The sequence below is a fragment of the Montipora foliosa genome, chromosome 7 (genome assembly GCF_036669935.1).
Source record: "Montipora foliosa isolate CH-2021 chromosome 7, ASM3666993v2, whole genome shotgun sequence".
Taxonomy (NCBI): Eukaryota; Metazoa; Cnidaria; class Anthozoa; order Scleractinia; family Acroporidae; genus Montipora; species Montipora foliosa.
The window spans coordinates 37,637,069-37,655,972 of record NC_090875.1 but is presented as its reverse complement, the minus strand read 5'-3'; the positions used below and the strand labels follow the sequence as shown (position 1 = coordinate 37,655,972).

The 18,904-nt window shown below is 43.2% G+C and overlaps 1 long non-coding RNA gene and 1 pseudogene across 1 annotated transcript; both read left to right on the top strand.

The window, feature by feature from the left end:
• Positions 1-3,585: 3,585 nt before the first annotated feature.
• On the top strand, positions 3,586-9,350 carry LOC138010218 (uncharacterized; annotated as a pseudogene).
• A 6,078-nt stretch (positions 9,351-15,428) lies between these two features.
• On the top strand, positions 15,429-18,043 carry LOC138010894 (uncharacterized). The gene is made up of 2 exons (XR_011124584.1): positions 15,429-15,731; positions 17,426-18,043. It is a non-coding gene; the product is annotated as an uncharacterized lncRNA (long non-coding RNA).
• Positions 18,044-18,904: the final 861 nt, after the last annotated feature.

Genomic DNA, 18,904 nt, shown 5'->3' with positions numbered 1-18,904 from the left:
CGGGTCGGCGCCGGTAAAAAAAGAAATGGAAAATAACCAACTTAAATGGCACAACAGCGATTTAGGATTATTTGTTGCTCGCCTAAGGGACGCTGTCTACCCTTGTTTTCAGGCTCCCACACCTCCGCCCCCGCCACCAATGCATATAAGTGACACTCATGTCTTCACCAGGCCTCTTAACAAAGATATCAAGACTTACATCTTGCAGTGATTCCTCCGCGCTTGCAACCACAATCGGGTGTGGATCGCCCTCCATTTCTAGATAAAGAGATACAATTTGTGAAAACTGATTCCCAAACGAACTTGTTTATTTTTTTTATCGAGCAGCTGTTTGTCACTGTTCACTCTTGATACAAACAGCCTTTTAATTACTGTTACTGCACTTCACTTCACTACAGCTGTTAAATTCTCTTGGCTAGTTTCAGGTCAGTTCAGTTCTTTCGTTTAGCCAGAAAAACAAGATAGAAATTAAATAAAGCAAAGGTAACCCATTTCACTCAGGTGTTACGTTATCTCCCAGAAATACACATTGGTCATGGATATTTATAGGTACGTAACAAAACGTGTACAGTACAAATCTTGTTAAGACGGTGTTAAGAACTCGTTTGAAGTTAGTAGAAACATCACATGAAAATCAAGGTCATAATAAAATCTTACCTTCTACGGGTGCCACTTGGACTTTCTGTTGAGAAACATGAGCCAGTTGACTGTTGTTGAGAAGACGGAGAATTTCCGCCGCTGTGGGTCGTGACCTTGGCTCAAATCGTGCACATGATTTGAACACATTTTCAAGTTGCGACCATTGCGTTTTCCGAATAGAGTCGTACTTGTCGTCGTGGGTAGGTAATTGCTTTCGTCTCAATAAACCGTTCATGGCCTTTTCAGCGAACGGAATCCCAGCTCGTTCAAATTCAGCCCTGTACGGGTTAGAGACACTTGGATTGATCAGTGAGAAAATGAGAATTCCCAAAGACCAAATATCAGCCTTCTCAAGATCTTCCTGGTTCGCGATTTTCAATTCTTCCAGTTGTAGCTCTGGCACCGTGTAAACAGGAATGGAGCAGGTCTGGATGTCCAGTGACCTGCTAAGACCGAAGTCTGCGAGTTTACAGACAATAGGGCATTTGGCATACGATGTTTCAAGGTCATCTTTGTCGTAGTGTTGGTTGCAAACCAAAGTATTGCCTGGTTTTAGGTCTCTGTGGGCAATGCCGTTTCTGTGTAGAAAATCTAGCCCAGTAACCACGTCTATTGTGCACACCAATAACACATCGGAGAGCGAGGAAAAGTCAAATTCAGCGTCTACAAAATGCACGAAATCTTGAAGTGTGGTCACCTTTTTTTCTACGCCAAAATGACCGAAGTCGAAGCACGAATACTCCATCATTATGGCATAGGGCTCGTGACAAAACCTCAGGAACCCGGAGATATTTCTGTGGCCTTTGACACTATGGAGGATACCGGCTTCCTTCTCGAAGCGTCGTTTTGAATCGGCGGATTCACCTTTTAACTTCTTGACACAAACATGACGCTGCATCTCTCCTAATGTAAAGTCAGCCAAATAGACGGTCCCAAATGTCCCGCTTCCAAGCTCTTCTCTAATTTTTACAGAGCTCCATGAGAACTCTGGAAACTCAAATCCACGTCGCCGTTTTCTGGTCAGAGATGGAATTTTAAAAGAAGCCGCCATCTCCTTCCTCGCACAATAACCTATCTTCTCCCGCGCAAATTTAAAAGATGCAAATTAATTTTCTACAGAGGTCTACAATGCATTTTTAAAATTACTGTCTTTTGGCAGCCTGGTTGTTTGTATGTCACGTACACTTTTCTTTGATCCATGTTTGCCCTAGTAAAATGACCTATTCCCGTTAAACGTTGGAAATCGGTCTTGACCAGCTCCTGTGTATTAAGATGTTGATAATTTTAAAAATAAAAACGCGCCGAATGCATTGTAAAGTTAAATATAAGTACGCGGAATTTTGTTTTTGAACACGAGGGAATGCCGAAAATGCCGGGAATACTTACTCACTGTACGCGAGTGCTTCTCGTATTTCTCGATTATTCGTAAACATTTCCAAATGCTAATATTACTCAACATCAAACAATCTTTTAGAAAAATTATTTGAATGTGAAGCGGTAACAGTCAAACAATGCCATCATTTTTACAAAAAATGATAAACCTCCCTTTACAAATCCGTGTTTTAGAAATCCGTGTTTTAGAAATCCATGTTTTACAAATCCGCGTTTTACAAATCCGCGTTTTACAAATCCGTGTTTTACAAATCCGCGTTTTACAAATCCGTGTTTTACAAATCCGTGTTTTACAAATCCAGTCCGTGTTTTACAAATCCAATCCAGTCGATCTTTTACAATATGCCCATGCACAGTGGCTAAAGTTGACCGAGCATGCGACTGACGTCACCTTTTGTTTGTCTTTGAAATGCGGCAAACTTTCAAAATCAGGACGTCTCCGCTTTATTGTATCAGAAAAATAAGAAATGAAGAGAGAAACCCTTTTTTTATCGGAATGACCGCAAAGAAAAGCCCTGGAAGAGAAACTCGGTTACAACTGTTCACTTATTTGCGTCGCTAACACAAATTTTTAAATTGGAAAACTAAAGACCTATGCCCGTGACGAGTCTTCTGTTAAATTAACCTGTCAGATTTACGTTTATGACATGTTGCAGATCGATCTGTTGCTTGTCTCGAATTTTATAAATTTGAGACTTTTTTGTTAAAAAACGAACACAAATCGTTTCATTTATTTGTTTTCGTTTTATTTCGTGGCAAATGTTTAGATATTTTCTACACGTACGTCTACCACACAGTCAAACGGAACGATTTCTTCTGTCCGTCGGCTTTGGACTGTCAACAGCTGTCAAATGTCTCAACGTTTATTGATTTCCGGCCCAATGCAAACGAGCGTGTAAAGTTACCAGCCATACACGTGGTTAGACCAGCCATACACGTGCTCTCCGCGTCGAGTATTGAAAGCTAGTCGAAATTTCAGAATGAGGCCTACCAAAGAGATATTGTGGACGGTTTTAACAACTGAGAGAGGGCAAGTTTGAGTTTTTATGAACGGTGTTCCCAAGTACGAGTGGAGAAGCTATGGGATTTTGTGTGAATTTTGTTCTTCTGCTCAGTCAGGAAAAGGGATGATCCAGGTACGTGTAGCATTTCTTTTTAGTCATTCACTTAGGACGCTTATTTGACAGAGCTGACCGCGCAAGCGGGAATTTGGAACTAACACACTTCGAGGATGACATGTACTTCTCCAGAAGAATGCCAGAGATTACATGTATCATGCAAGTGTTCTGTGGAATAGTTTGAGCAGTGCTCTGAACGTTTAATAGATTTGTTGATATTTGTTAGTTCTTATTTGTTATGCATAGTGATTTCCGGTCAGCGGTCGTGACTGTATTTAGATCCCGTGATTGTTTACGTCATTAGGACTGAACACGTTTTCGCCTTTTCACCTTTTGACCGCCATTGTAACCCTTATTGAACAGTTTAAATATAGTTGAGATCCTCCAATACCGCTACATTCATTGCTTCGTCACATTTTTTGGTGCCGGGACCAGGATGGAGGAATTAACCAAACTGTTAGCGTCAAGGAGAGCGCACAGGGCGCACGTAACTAAGTTGAAACAGAAAATCGATGACACAGCAAAGGACACAATTACCGAGACACAGATCGCTCTACTCAGGTCATTTGTCAACCAACTAAAGCAAAAGAGGCAAACCCTTAAGGAATTTAACGACAAGATAGTAGTTTTGCTGGAAACACCTGAGGATCTTGAGCAGGATATACTGGTAGCAGAGGAACTAGATGGGCTTATCTTAGAGAAAGTATGCGTTACCGAGAGGTTCATCGAGCTCACAAACAAGAATTTTAGTCAACATGCGTCTTCTCATCAAGATACCGGCGATACCTTACCACAACCGCTGCAAATGGGAAAGGAAAATCAACCATCCATTCCATCTACGTCACAAACGAAACAAGAAAATCAACAATTCAACCCAATTCCGTCGACTGAAACACCAGGTAACGATCATTCTAGTAATCTATCCGCCTCATCACAGAATTCACTGATTACATCGCCGCCGGTGAGTACAAGTCATTCATTTCAAAGTAACCGTTTACCTAAACTTGTATTACCATCGTTTAATGGGAACCCGCTTGAATGGCAATCATTTTGGGACACTTTCCGGTCTGCAGTACACGATAACTCTACAATTAGTGATGTCCAAAAGTTCAATTATTTGAGAGCGCAGTTACGTGACGGAGCTGGAAGAGTCATTGCCGGGTTGCCATTAACCAATGCTAATTACGCTAAGAGTATCCAGTTGTTGGAAGAGAGATTCGCTCGACCCCACAAGATCATCAACGCACACATGGAAGCACTACTGAACCTACCATCACCCACCGATCATTTAAGCAGTTTAAGGCTTTTTTACGACTCAATTGAGACCCACATCAGGGGACTTGAGACACTGGGAAAGAAAACAGAAACTTATGGGGACATTCTTGTTCCTATTATTCAGAAGAAATTACCTAACGGGATTAAGAAAAATCTAGCAAGACAAAATGGAAACAAGGAGTGGCAACTTGATAATTTACGTAAGGCAATTTTGAATGAAATTGAAATCTTAGAGGCGGGACAGAACACTTCTTGTGATTATGAATTCAGTGGCAACTCAACAAGTGCTACTACTGCTACATTTCTCACAGCCTCAAGGTCTCGTACACCTTTTTCTGCTTCTAACAGTGGTGACCGTCCCACCAAACGAATGTGCCTTTTTTGTAAGGGTGAACACAGTCCAACTGACTGCAATGTTGTGACAGATAAGGAAAAGAGACACTCAATTGTACGTGACACGAAGGCATGCTTTAACTGTCTGAATCGTCATTCAGTATCTAAATGCAAATCTCAGAACCGCTGCAAGGTATGCCATCGAAAGCATCATACTAGTCTTTGTAGAAATGTAGAGCTACCTCCCACAACACCATCCATTGAACCAGCAACTACAAACAAGGTTCCAAGTACACCCACCACTGACAAGACTACGCTACCTTCAGTCTCGTCCTACCACATTGGTGATGCTAATAAACACACCCCCGTTCTACTAAAAACAGCTGTTGCTTCTGTTGCAAGTCACAACAACCATATCAGTGCACATATTCTGTTTGACGAGGGATCTCAACGCTCCTTCGTTACATCTGATGTGGCAGCCAAGCTTGATCTGAAACCAGAAACACAAGAGGCAATATCCCTGTCAACTTTCGGTGGAAACACATCATCTGTTAAGCGCATTTACACTGCTACAGTTTACCTTGAAACCACTCAAGAGGACACCATTCCCATTCACGTGATCATTGTACCAACAATCGCTGCACCCCTCACTACTTACACTGGCGCCAATGTAAGGGACTTGCCGCATTTAAGGGGACTGATGTTAGCACATGTTAACGTTGATGATTCACCTTTCACAGTTGATATTCTAATCGGCGCGGATCATTACTGGGATGTAGTGGGAAACGAAGTTATCAAGGGTCCAGGTCCCACAGCAGCCAAATCAAAGATAGGGTATCTCCTCTCGGGCCCCCTCTCCAAAAGTAACCATTCAGAGAGCCTCAACAGTTCTATTTTAAGTGTTGTGACCGAGCATCAACAAGAAGAATTTGATTTGGAACGTTTCTGGCGTATTGAATCAGTTGGTGTTCTACCAAACTCCTCAGAAGACACACCTGACTTTTTGAAGTATTATCAAGACACATCTATTATGTTGGAGGACGGCCGGTACAGTGCAAGGTTGCCATGGCGACCAGAACATCCCCCCTTACGATCAAATGCAGAAATTACTAAGCAGAGAACTCGCTCCATGGTCAGACGACTAGCCGCAAATCCTGAGAAACTACACTTGTACAATGACATCATCCAAGAACAGCAGTCTCGAGGTTTCATTGAAAAGGTGAAAGATCCAGATACAACCAACGAAGTATATCACTACATACCCCACCATGCTGTCCACAAGGACTCCACCACAACTCCTCTACGCATTGTGTACGATTGCAGTTTCAAACAAGGTGATCAACCCAGCTTGAATGATTGCTTACAGCCAGGTCCTCCGCTGCTCAATGACCTTACTGGTATACTTCTGCGCTTTCGTCTCCACCAGTATGGTATAACTGCGGACATTGAAAAGGCATTTTTGCATGTAAACCTTGACGAAGCCGATCGAGATGCCACACGATTCTGCTGGTTATCTAATGCAGATGACCCAGAGAGTGAATTCATTGTATACCGATTCAAGTCTGTTATGTTTGGTGCCACAAGCTCCCCCTTCATCTTAAATGCCACTCTCAACAAACACCTCACACAGTCTACAGACCAAGTCAGCATAGATATGTTAAGAAATCTGAACGTGGACGACCTCGCCTCTGGAGTAAGTGATGATGGTTCAGCAGTCAACTATTATCAAGATGCCAGGAACACGATGTCACCAGTAGGTTTCAATCTCAGGTCATGGAGTTCAAACAGTCCTGGACTTCAACATCTTGCAGCTAAGGATCAAGTCCTTGACACAAGCTTAACCAAAAAGGTGCTTGGCATACTGTGGAACATAACTTCAGACACACTGGGATTCTCATATAAGCAAGCAACTTCTATCCCTCCGTTATCAACCAAGAGAGAGGTTTTACAAGAAACAGCAAAGGTCTTTGATCCACTCGGCCTACTCCAACCGGTCACAGTTGCTGCCAAGATTCTGATACAAGAGCTGTGGCAGGAAGGGATAGATTGGGACGAACCACTTCCACCCTCTCTTGATCAAAAATGGCGTGTTTTAGCGAAGGAGATAGGAGATGCAACTAAACTTCAGTTCCCGCGTCGCTACTTCACTTCTGATGTCAGTGTTGACGGCAACGACACAGAACTACACGTTTTTGCGGACGCAAGCCAGAGAGCCTATGGAGCCGCTGCTAACTTAGTACGTGGAAACCAATCGTCACTTACCATGGCAAAGTCGCGTGTTGCTCCAACAAGGAAGCAACTTACCCTTCCAGAACTTGAACTTATGGCAGCTCTGACAGCTGCACGTTTGGTATCATATCTGCAAGAACAACTGCAAGTTACAAGGGTCACATTGTGGTCTGACAGCCAGATCGTCCTTCATTGGCTTAACAGCACCAAAATATTGAAACCATTCATCAGCAATCGCATCCAAGAAGTGGAGAAGCTGACATCAATTTCCAGCTGGAAGTACTGCCCCACAACCGACAACCCCTCTGATCTGCTCACAAGTGGGATAACAGCGGATCGATTGAAGGCCTCTTCTCTGTGGAAGCACGGTCCTAAATGGTTACCAAAAAGAACACAGTGGCCTTCATGGCCTACTACCGAGGTTCTCCACTTGTTGACCACTGAAACCTCTACTGATGAAGCTACTACAAACAGCACGGTTCCAGCTCAACAGCAAGGCCTTCATCACCTGATCAATCCATCGGATTTTAGCGGTTTACCAAGGCTTCTTCGAATTACTGCCTATGTTCTCAGATTTGTCCAGCGTCTCCAGAAAAAAGACAGCCAACAAGGTCCTATCACAGCTATGGAATATGATCGTGCTATGACAAAATGGGTGAAGAATCGTCAATCTCTTGTTTTTTATGCCGACGTGGACAACCTCCTTTCAAAGGTACGACACGGTACAACCTTAGTACGTCAGCTTCGCCTATTCCTTGATGACGATGGTCTTTTACGCTGTGGCGGGAGGATACACAACGCCCCCATAAGTGACAACGCCAAATTTCCTCTGTTGCTACCAAGCAAAGACCACTTCACAGACTTAGTGATTCACTCCACCCACGTTAAGCAGCTTCATGCAGGTGTCAACTCAACACTCACCGTCTTGCGTCAAAGTTACTGGGTTCCTTCTGGCCGACAACGTGTCAAAACCTTAATTGACAACTGCGTAACCTGCAGAAGGGTTTCAGGAGCAGCCTACAATGCACCAGACCCGCCACCCCTTCCCAAGTCAAGAATGCAACAAACACAGCCCTTTGACGCCACTGGGGTGGACTTCACTGGAGCCCTGTATGTTCGAAACGCTGGGGTTGAAACAAAGGTCTACATATGTTTGTTTTTACTTGCGCAACAACTAGAGCTATTCATCTTGAAGTTGTCGAAGACTTAACTGTTGAAGCCTTCTTACTCGCCTTTCGCAGGTTTGCAAGTCGCAAATCTCTTCCAAGGAAACTAATATCTGACAATGCTTCAACATTTCTATCAGCAAACAATGAACTAAAGGAACTGTTTGAATCTCATGCACTCGAGGAAACACTTGCAAGGGAAGGCGTTGAATGGCAGTTCATTCCCAAGAGGGCCCCTTGGTATGGGGGTTTTTGGGAACGTCTCATCGGTCTCACTAAATCCACCATTAGGAAAGTGCTCGGCAGAGCTGCAGTCAACCTGTGCACGCTTCAAACAATTGTTGTCGAGGTAGAAGCAATTCTCAACGACCGCCCCCTGACCTATGTTTCTTCAGACATTAAGGATGCAGAGGCACTAACCCCGTCACACCTACTTTATGGTCGACGAATAACGTCACCTCCACATCCACTAGTAGAGAGCGACGAAGTGAGTGATCCCACCTACCAATCGAACGCAGATTTCCTTAGGAAAGCAAAACGTGTCGCCTTACTGATTCAACACTTTTGGCAACGTTGGCGTCACGAGTACCTCACTTCCCTTCGAGAGTTTCACAAAAGATCAGGAGTCAACACCGAATCTGTGAGGGTTGGCGATGTAGTCCTCATCCACGATGACAGCCCGAGAGTAAACTGGAAACTAGCACTTGTCACATCCATTAACAGAGGTCACGATGGACTTGTACGTTCCGCCAATGTACGCACCGCCAATGGAACAACAAACCGCCCTATCAAAAGATTGCACCCTCTAGAAATTCAGGCCAAGGAAGTGAGCCACACAGTGAACATAGCTGTCACAGTACAAACTCCACCCCCTGTGAGAAGGCCACAAAGAGATGCTGCACGACGGGCTCTAAAGAGAATTGCCGACTGGGTTAAGGACATTCGCGTGCCCCCGGAGGATGTGGAATAGTTTGAACAGTGCTCTGAACGTTTAATAGATTTGTTGATATTTGTTAGTTCTTATTTGTTATGCGTAGTGATTTCCGGTCAGCGGTCGTGACTGTATTTAGATCCCGTGATTGTTTACGTCATTAGGACTGAACACGTTTTCGCCTTTTCACCTTTTGACCGCCATTGTAACCCTTATTGAACAGTTTAAATATAGTTGAGTTCCTCCAATACCGCTACATTCATTGCTTCGTCACATGTTCCTTCAAATTGTGGTATTTTCTTTGCAAACCGACGGGTCTGGCCGCGGCCGGTTCTGACACAAGCGCCTCAACTCAGTCCCGCAGTAAGTCGCTAGCGACTTACATCGCTGTTCATAACGCCTAACCTCGTTTCGCTCAAACATCTGGTTAGTTCGTCTTGCTGAATAAGGAGTTTGGACAATGTGCGATCCAGCGAGGCATGCGAGCCATGACTGCGAATCATGCGAGCCAAGATGGCGAGTCAACATGCGAATCACACAATTATTGAAAGCTAACCGTTTTAAAATGGGTGCTGTGACTTAATGACAGTTTATCAGCGCTATATGAAATGGTGCTTAGACTTAAATGCGAAATTTACATGGCTTGCAGATTGTCCAGCCCCCTGAATAAGCTTAGTGTAAACATTTCAATACTCTGGTTGTAGCCCAGTGTTTACACCACAGGCACCCCAAGCTAAAGTATGAAGGAATATAAGGATTTGTATGGGAAGACAAGACCTGAGACATGACAAGATAATTTTACAAGAAAATTCTCAATTAAAAAGCCTAACATTATTGCCATTGTGGGTCGCTTCCTTCCTGTTAAGCAAATTAGGCCATTATCAGTTCATCAGTTGTCAACAGTCATTTAATGCTTTGGTGCGCAATAAAAGACAATACACACAACTTGGGCGTAAACGAGGGGCAGGGAATGTACTGGCAAGGCTCGGATAATACCCACCGCCGGTATGAACCACCGGATGAGGGGCCTCGGCAACTAGCCGAGGGGGTGCCTCATGCCTGTATTGCAAGGCGGGCATAGTTGCTGGCATAATGTCCTGGGGCCAAGTTAACCCAGTCCAGCAGAGTAACAATATGCCCCCTCCCTAACGGGGCTTCAGCACAGGGCTGAAGGGGTGCCGCAGGCAGCAATTCCCCGCCCATATTTTATTAAGGAGAACTATTGAATAGGTTACAGAAGCTCATAAGGAAAAAATAAAATAAAATACAAGAGAACCAGAAAGCAAACGGGGCGGGAGGGAGGGATTAAATTGCTCAACGGAAAAAACAGAACTAGTTGAGCTTTGGAAATGTCAAACTGAGAAGGCTCACATGGCGGGATGAATGAAATAGCCAAATAAGGTAGTCACATGATGGGAAGTCACGCTCTCCTCCCAGGTGCTGCCCAGTATTTGCTTACCAGCATTAACATCTATTTTATTCTAAAATATCATTTAATGCTTTGGTGCGCAATAAAAGACAATACACACAACTTGGGCGTAAACGAGGGGCAGGGAATGTACTGGCAAGGCTCGGATAATACCCACCGCCGGTATGGACCACCGGATGAGGGGCCTCGGCAACTAGCCGAGGGGGTGCCTCATGCCTGTATTGCAAGGCGGGCATAGTTGCTGGCATAATGTCCTGGGGCCAAGTTAACCCAGTCCAGCAGAGTAACAATATGCCCCCTCCCTAACGGGGCTTCAGCACAGGGCTGAAGGGGTGCCGCAGGCAGCAATTCCCCGCCCAAAACGCCGAGATAAACGAGGAGTGCCCTGTGCGAAGCCCATTTAGTGGTTTTGCTCCCAATTTGACAGGGAGAGAAAATGACCCCATCTCCACGGAGTTGCAATAGCCAAAAGCAAACATTGCCTGCCCCAAAGGTGAAAGTAGAGAACCGACGAGTGGAGATAGGGGTCGAAAATACGACATGAGCACATTAAAAAATATATATATTAAAAAAAATAAAAAAATAAAAAATAAAAAACCAAAGCCAATGGGCATCGCATAGAGACTGGAGGGGATAGGACCCTCACACAAAACAATTAACTGGAGGGGATAGGACCCTCGCACTAAACATTTGACTGGAGGGGGTAGGACCCTCGCAAAAAACATTAGACTGGAGGGGATAGGACCCTCACACAAAACATTCAGCTGGAGGGGATAGGACCCTCGCACAACACATTTGGCTGGAGGGGATAGGACCCTCGTGCAAAACATTTCCGTCAAAATAGTCATTTCCAATAGTACTACATGAACTCGAGAGGGCAGAAAGCCTAAGGAAAGAGAATGTCACAGAAAGCCCTCAAGTGCCGAATGGGCCTTTTTCCTTTTTTGTTTTAAAGGAGAAACATGGCATTAAGCTTAGGATAGTGCTTTCACCCATGTGATGGCTGGCATGTGGCTGAAAAGGGGATGAAAGGCAATCGTATCGAGGAGAAATGAGGGTGGGGGGGGGGGGGAAGCAAACGCACACAGCAGGCTTCCAGGGGGATGCCAACATGATTGCTGTACCCATAGGTGAAAACACTATAGGTTCAGGACAATACAGGAAAATATGAATTAAGTTATCCAAGGAACTGTCATAGATCATTACTGATTGTTAGAAAAATCCAAGTTTCAATGAGATACTCAAGTGCTTTCAAGGATTCCAGGGGGTTGTTAGCAGGAGGAGCAAGAGGCCAATGACTGAGGAACCTGACATATTGTTTCCTTTGGAGTCCTGATGTAAGCTTAAGCAGAATTTGAAGAGCCAGTTGAAAATGCCAGTGATTCTGCCGGTTGTAGCAGCACCAATACTAAAGCTGTGAGAGGCAGAGGAGGAGCTGTCATTGTCACAGAGGTTTAAGAGAGACCATAAGTTGTTGGTGTGTGAGGTCTGGGTGAGATATGGTCCACAGGAGAAGCTGAAGAGTAGCTGGCCAGGGTCTTGAGTTGCAGTTTTGAGCATATAATCTTGCAGGGCAGACGATGCATAAAGGTCTGAGTTTGACCTTGCAAAACTGAGCCTGGCTGTCTCCCAGAAAGGGTCAGTTTTGGACTTTTAAATTGCAGTGTCAAATGAAGTAGGGTGAAGGATGTTGGGATGGAAAGAAATGTCTGTTCTAGCAAGGTGGGACTGAGGGTCGAAATTGCCATTGCAGGTAAATTTGCTGCTTCTTAAGAAGCCAAAAAATGAAAGGGTAAATGCAGCCCATAACATAAAGGAGTCAACATTTGGTAGACTTAAAAGGTTGTAACTTAGTATACTTAGATGCTATGGAGAACCGATGAGGTGATCAGGTGGCAAGCCTTCTTGCATTCCCATGGGAGAGGTTGATCCCCCTCAAACCTTTGTGAAGGTCTGGCATAGCCAGAATGTCCAGGAGACAGCCAGACTCAATGTGAAGGTTGTCAAGTGCTGCCAGATAAACATAATAGTGCCGTAGGAGCCTGTATTGCAGAGATGAGTAACAAAAGGGATCAGGGTGAACTTGTGAGCAGGTCGGACAGGGAGGGGGGGAAGGGGGGATATGGAAAGCTGATTAGAAATGAAGGGGCACTCCGTAGGCCAACGGGACGGGCTGTGTAGAGGTAGTAGTGGTTTTTCCGGGCCATTCCCTGGAGCTCCCTCAGGGGTGAATGGGGATTATTCTGAAGGCAGGTTACGGGGTCTGAAATTGCGCCTTCCTGGTTGCTAATGCGACTAAAAAATTGAGTACTGGCGACCAGAATTTCACAACTGGTCACCATTGTTAAGGTCAGATCTGTTTGCCAAGAGGTGTCGTACTTTTTATCCTGAGACTGTTTTGAAATAGAAATGAAGGAATTTTTCCGTTAACAACCTCCATAACCTCACAAGCCATTGTTTCTCATAAAATATGTATTGCAGGGGTAAAAACGACTCAGTAAAGAGATTCAAGGACTGGTGTGAGGAATGTACCACTATGGCGGATTGTGTTCGACAGGGTGTGACTAGTGTTTCCGTAGCTGAAATTTTCGACAAACTAGGGGCAGATAGATTTCATTATTAAATGTACATTCAAGGTCGGATACCTTTTCTCTCCAAAATGTGCGCTTTTGAAAGTGAAAAGATAATGCTTGACACATACACAAGACCATGCGGTCGTTGCTTTCTGGTATCCATAAAACAGGTCAAAATGTACAAGTTAATTTGGACCCTAGGTTAGATGTCTGTTTTAGAGGGGGAGGTTTGTGGCTGTTTTCCTACGAAAGTCAACATCATAGGAAGGCCATGCCAAGCCCGCAACTTCCTTTGGGTAATCGAATGGTCGCTTGATAGGGGAACATCTCTACCGCCCTTTGGGGAAAAGAAGTGAGAAGTGCAGAACCAGGGGTGGATCCAGAGTAGTTCAAGTGACTTGCAGAAATCACTCAAATTTCTTCCAAACCTTATTTTTCAGCCCTTTATTGCAGTTCACGAAGTCAACTATCCTTCTTGTTTTAATTTTTTTTGAGAAATATGACAAGAAAATCGCTCCCAATTGATCGACAGATAAACAGCTTACTTCAACAACAAATCAAAACAAATCGCGAAATTCTGAAATCCCTGTTCAAGACAATAATTTTTTGCGAAAGAAACAACATAGCCCTCAGAGGTCCACGAGATGATGATCCACAAAATGCCAGTCTTCTGGAAACTTTCAGGCACTATTAGAATTTCGAATTGACAGCGGCGATCAACACTGCAACGTCACTTGAAAACTGCACCCAGAAATGCGACATATTTCTTAAACCTGTCAAAACAAGATGATTACAACTGTGGGTGCTATCATAATGAATAATTTGTCGCAGGAAATCAGGGGGAGCAACTATTTTTCTATTATGTCTGACGAAGCAGCTGACGTATCAAACAAAGAAAATCTTTCAGTGGTGATCAGATTTCTTGATTCAACCAAAACAGTCAGAGAAGGGTTTGTGGGATTCTACCTTTGTGAGGATGGAACGACAGGAGTAGCTTTCAAAGATTTAATATAGCTGATTTAGGATTATCTATGGATGACTGTCGAGGCCAATGTTATGATGGTGCGGAAAAATGGCATTCGGAGAGCACCAAATTTCAAATTTTCTTGGGGGAGCATGCCCCCAAAACCCCCCTAGTTTAGTTGGTGCAAATCACTCATGAAAAATCCTGGATCCACCCCTGAGAAAACCATACAGAAAATGCCGACAAGAATCGAGCTGGGCTTACTTTTTGCGAAAGGAGGGGGGAACTCTTTGTGGTTTACCGATAAAGGAAATGGAAAGCCCGGGAAGGTCGTTATCTGAAAGGCGCGAGTTTTCTGGCAGCACCGCGACAAACTCAACATACTCACCCTTTAATGTTGCGCGTTTAACTTTGGTTGGAACATGTGCTGATAACGGCGACTGTCCTTGAAAAATGGGGAAGGAATGTTGTTGCTGGTACTGGGATGGTTGAGAAGGCTGGCGATGAAGTCGAAGTCGTCGGTGAGTAGCAAATGGCGGGAGTTTGTCGAGGTTGCACAGATTGAGGCGGAGGCTATTGAGGTTGGAGCAGGAACTGATTTGGCGGTAGATTCCTCGATTTTCGTCCACGATGATGGAAATAAGAGTGGCTAACGTGGTTGGAGACGTGTCTGTGTGTGAAGCTCTTCTTGCTTGGACGCCATCTTGGAATAAAATTTGACCGTTTTGACCGCTGTTTCAAGCAGCGCATCGTCAGGGATGGTGACAATTGGTGGGTCTATATAGGATGAAACTTCCTCAGCAGAGGCACTTGAAGTAAAGGGGCTTCACGGTGGAGCGTGAACGTTTCTCTGCGGGTCAGATGGACGCTTGGTGTACGCGAGCTACAAGATGGTGCGGAAGGAACAACGGTGTGAAGCCGTTCAATAAATTGTTCCCGAGTTCCAGTAATAAATAAAAGGTTTTAGATAGCAAGGGGGGTAAAAAAAACCGCGTTTGTGAGGTCAGCAAATTCCCCAGCAAAGATTAAATTGCTCAACGGAAAAAACAGAACTAGTTGAGCTTTGGAAATGTCAAACTGAGAAGGCTCACATGGCGGGATGAATGAAATAGCCAAATAAGGTAGTCACATGATGGGAAGTCACGCTCTCCTCCCAGGTGCTGCCCAGTATTTGCTTACCAGCATTAACATCTATTTTATTCTAAAATATCATAATAAAATACCAAGGATGAACACTCAATTCTCACGATTCCACCAAATTCAGTCAAATATTCCTCGTTAAAATGTTCCCACGGTTCAAATTCCACCATAGAATTCAAGGGCAAAGGTTTTTCTTTCATTTCTATCTGCAAGCCGTGCAATTGAAGCCCTGCCAGCGATGTCAGGTGGCTGTTAGAAAGTGAAAGTGTGGACCCCCCCGAGTCTTTTGACTAAGGTTACCAAGCAGAAACTCAATGGTCGCCGTGCGTTGTTGATTTTTCAAGAAGCTCTTGTCCATCCTTTTATCGATTCGTTTGGGGGCTAGATTCTAGAATACCTGGCCACTAAAATCTAGAGATTTAAAACCTGCTCCCACAGTCATCTTATTTGCATACGGTTTTCGCCAGACTGTTGAAGAGTTACTCCTGGCTCCTGCAATACGGTTTTCACCAGACGATGGTTGCCGAGGCAATGGCAATAAGGTTAGGTTTTTTAATTAAGAATTTTTTTCGTAAAATTATCCTGTCATGTCTCAGGTCTTGTCTTCCCATACAAATCCTTATGTTCCCTCATACTGAGGTTGGGGCACCTGTGTTTAGAGTGCGCTGAGAAGGAAGCACCGGTACCTTCGTGCCTAATAAGAACAAAGAATCAAACTACAAATTAAAGTTACTGTAAGTTTCTAATCACTAACTAATAGCAGTCTGAACATTACGGAACTGACCAAATACTTAAAATGACGTGACGTTAAACAACAATTTTCCATTGCCTAATGAATTGCTTTGTGTACATAATAGCCAAAGAGAGGATAATATAAGAGATGAGAATCCAGATGGTGCTCGCAAAGTATCTCTTAATAAGATCTGACTTACAATATAATGCATAAGGTATGAAATGCTTCTCTGGCTACATATTATGAAGTGACAAGGTTCTTCACTATTAGCAGGTCAGTTTGCTGATGTACTGACCTACAGTAGATGAAAATAATAATTATTGAAACAAAGGGTGCCAATGGGGTATAGCTGAAATCATTAAACAGTTTAAAAAATGCTGCTTAGTCAGTAATATTAGCAGCAAAAAAGTCCTTTAGTCAGTTGATTGCCATGAGTTTGGCTCCTGCAAACATTTATAGGGTAGAGACCTGACAAAACCGATAGGAAAATGCAAGTACTGGTGAGGCATTTTTTTAGGGCTGTCCAAGCAAGAGAGAGTTGACTAAGCCTGAAAAATACAATTGTAGGCACGGCGAACGCAGGCTTGTGAGTGGAGTAGTGTCCCCAAATGTTGGAATAAAACGAAGTGGATTATGCATAATACAATTGTAGGCATGGCGAACGCAGGCTTGTGAGTGGAGTAGTGTCCCCAAATGTTGGAATAAAACGAAGTGGATATTGGCATAATACAAGGCATCTCAATCTTATTGGACTATTTTACTCTTAGAAAGTGGTAACCTTTTTGTACTAATTTCGTACTTTTTGGGGTCTACATTGCTCCATACACAATTAAAAAATCACACTTTTATTCCCTTGTCAGATGCTATTAATGGTGCAAATTATATAATCTTACGATAATGGAAAAGGTCTTTATACCTTAAGCAGTTAACCCCACTGGCACCCTCATAATTGGTTGGGTCTTGGTCAGACATGTTGGCAGTTGTAACTGACAGGGACCTATCGGTAATAGTTTACGAGATCTGATAGGGTCTTAATTTACAGTAGTCTTAACGATAATTATCCACATAAGATCTGGCGTAACTTATAATGAACTTAATAGACCTTTGCCTGAGCACAATATTTCCATTGATAAAGAAAAATGGCGCTGTCAGTTAATTTTAGCAGCCCTTTTTATTTTAAGTATGCTAAATTAAACATGATACCCTTTGGCTTGTATCTTACCGTGGTTGAGAAAAACTTGGCTACAATTGGGTTCTTTCTCTGTGCCACAATTTTAATTTTGAAACTTGTGCAATCCGTTACATACCAGCTCCTGTTTTACATTTCAAGTTCACGGGGCTAAAATTTTGCTATGTACCGGTATACAGAAAACACAAATTGTTTCAGGTGTGGCCAGGGCACATGCTACTAAATTTTAGTTGTTGGCATTAATTTTCATCAGTACATGTGTTATGTAATCCATGGTTACATTTTAGTACAATGCTATGTTGTTTCACTTTCAGGAGACGGAATGCTTGTAGCTGTTTAGCTGAAGAGACCTTCTGTGTTAATAAATGAGCATACCACAGAAGACATGAGGTGGCCCCTCCTTGAGAATATAAGGGGAAAAAACCATGCATTCTCAACTAGAGTAGTTAAAACAATAGTTATGTGATAGTTTATACTTTTCTATTAAGCAAGAAGTAGTTTGTTTTCAACCAGGCCATTGAAGATACAGCCAATCAGAATACAGGAAGGCCATTGCATATTCGTCAGTATTCCACCGAACCTTCCTATCAATCAGTGCAATTCAACGGTATCACCCCCAACTTTCCCATCGTGCCTTGCTGGCAACCCTTTCTTGTGGTACATGTATACCATGGAATATCCCACTCGTCACTTGTATTTACTTGCTCATGTGTATACCAATCTGAGCCTTTAGGCAAGCATGTATACCAAGAAAATACAATCAAGTGACTTGTGGGGTATTGCATGGTATACCACTCAAAAGCATTGTGTAATTAGCATGTATTTTATTTTACCAGTTAGATTATTATAATTTATTGTACTGATGTAAGATTAAGCACTCCTAAAAGTTAGTGTTGACACTACTTTTTTAATAAAGTTTGAAAGAAAGATTACTTCTTGAGAAAAAGATGCTGTGTTAATAATAATATTAACTTTATTATTGCCATACTGATGTGGTGAAGAAATTTCAGCCCTTGGTCAGTTAAAAGGAGCTGGCCTTTTTGCATTTGATGTAACGTGTCCATTATAGTGCCTATACAGAAAATGGGTTCAGAATTTCTGACCCCTGATAATTCAGAGGAACTATTCTTTATAGTGCCCATACAGAAAATGGGTTCAGAATTTCTGACCCCTGATAATTCAGAAAAACTATCCTTTATAGGGCCCCATACAGAAAATGGGTTCAGAATTTCTGACCCCTGATAACTCAGAGGAACTATCCTTTATAGGGCCCCATACAGAAAAAGGGTTCAGAATTTCTGACCCCTGATAATTCAGAGAAACTATCCTTTATAGGGCCCCATACAGAAAATGAGTTAAGAATTTCTGACCCCTGATAATTCAAAGGAACTATCCTTTATAGTGCCCATACAGAAAATGGGTTCAGAATTTCTGACCCCTAATAATTCAGAGGAAGTATCCTTTATAGGGCCCCATACAGAAAATGGGTTCAGAATTTCTGACCCCTGATAATTCAGAGGAACTATCCTTTATAGGGCCCCATACAGAAAATGGGTTCAGAATTTCTGACCCCTGATAATTCAGAGGAACTATCCTTTATAGGGCTCCATACAGAAAATGAGTTCAGAATTTCTGACCCCTGATAATTCAGAGGAAATATCCTTTATAGTGCCCATACAGAAAATGGGTTCAGAATTTCTGACCCCTGATAATTCAGAGGAACTATCCTTTATAGGGCCCCATACAGAAAATGGGTTCAGAATTTCTGCCCCCTGATAATTCAGAGGAACTAT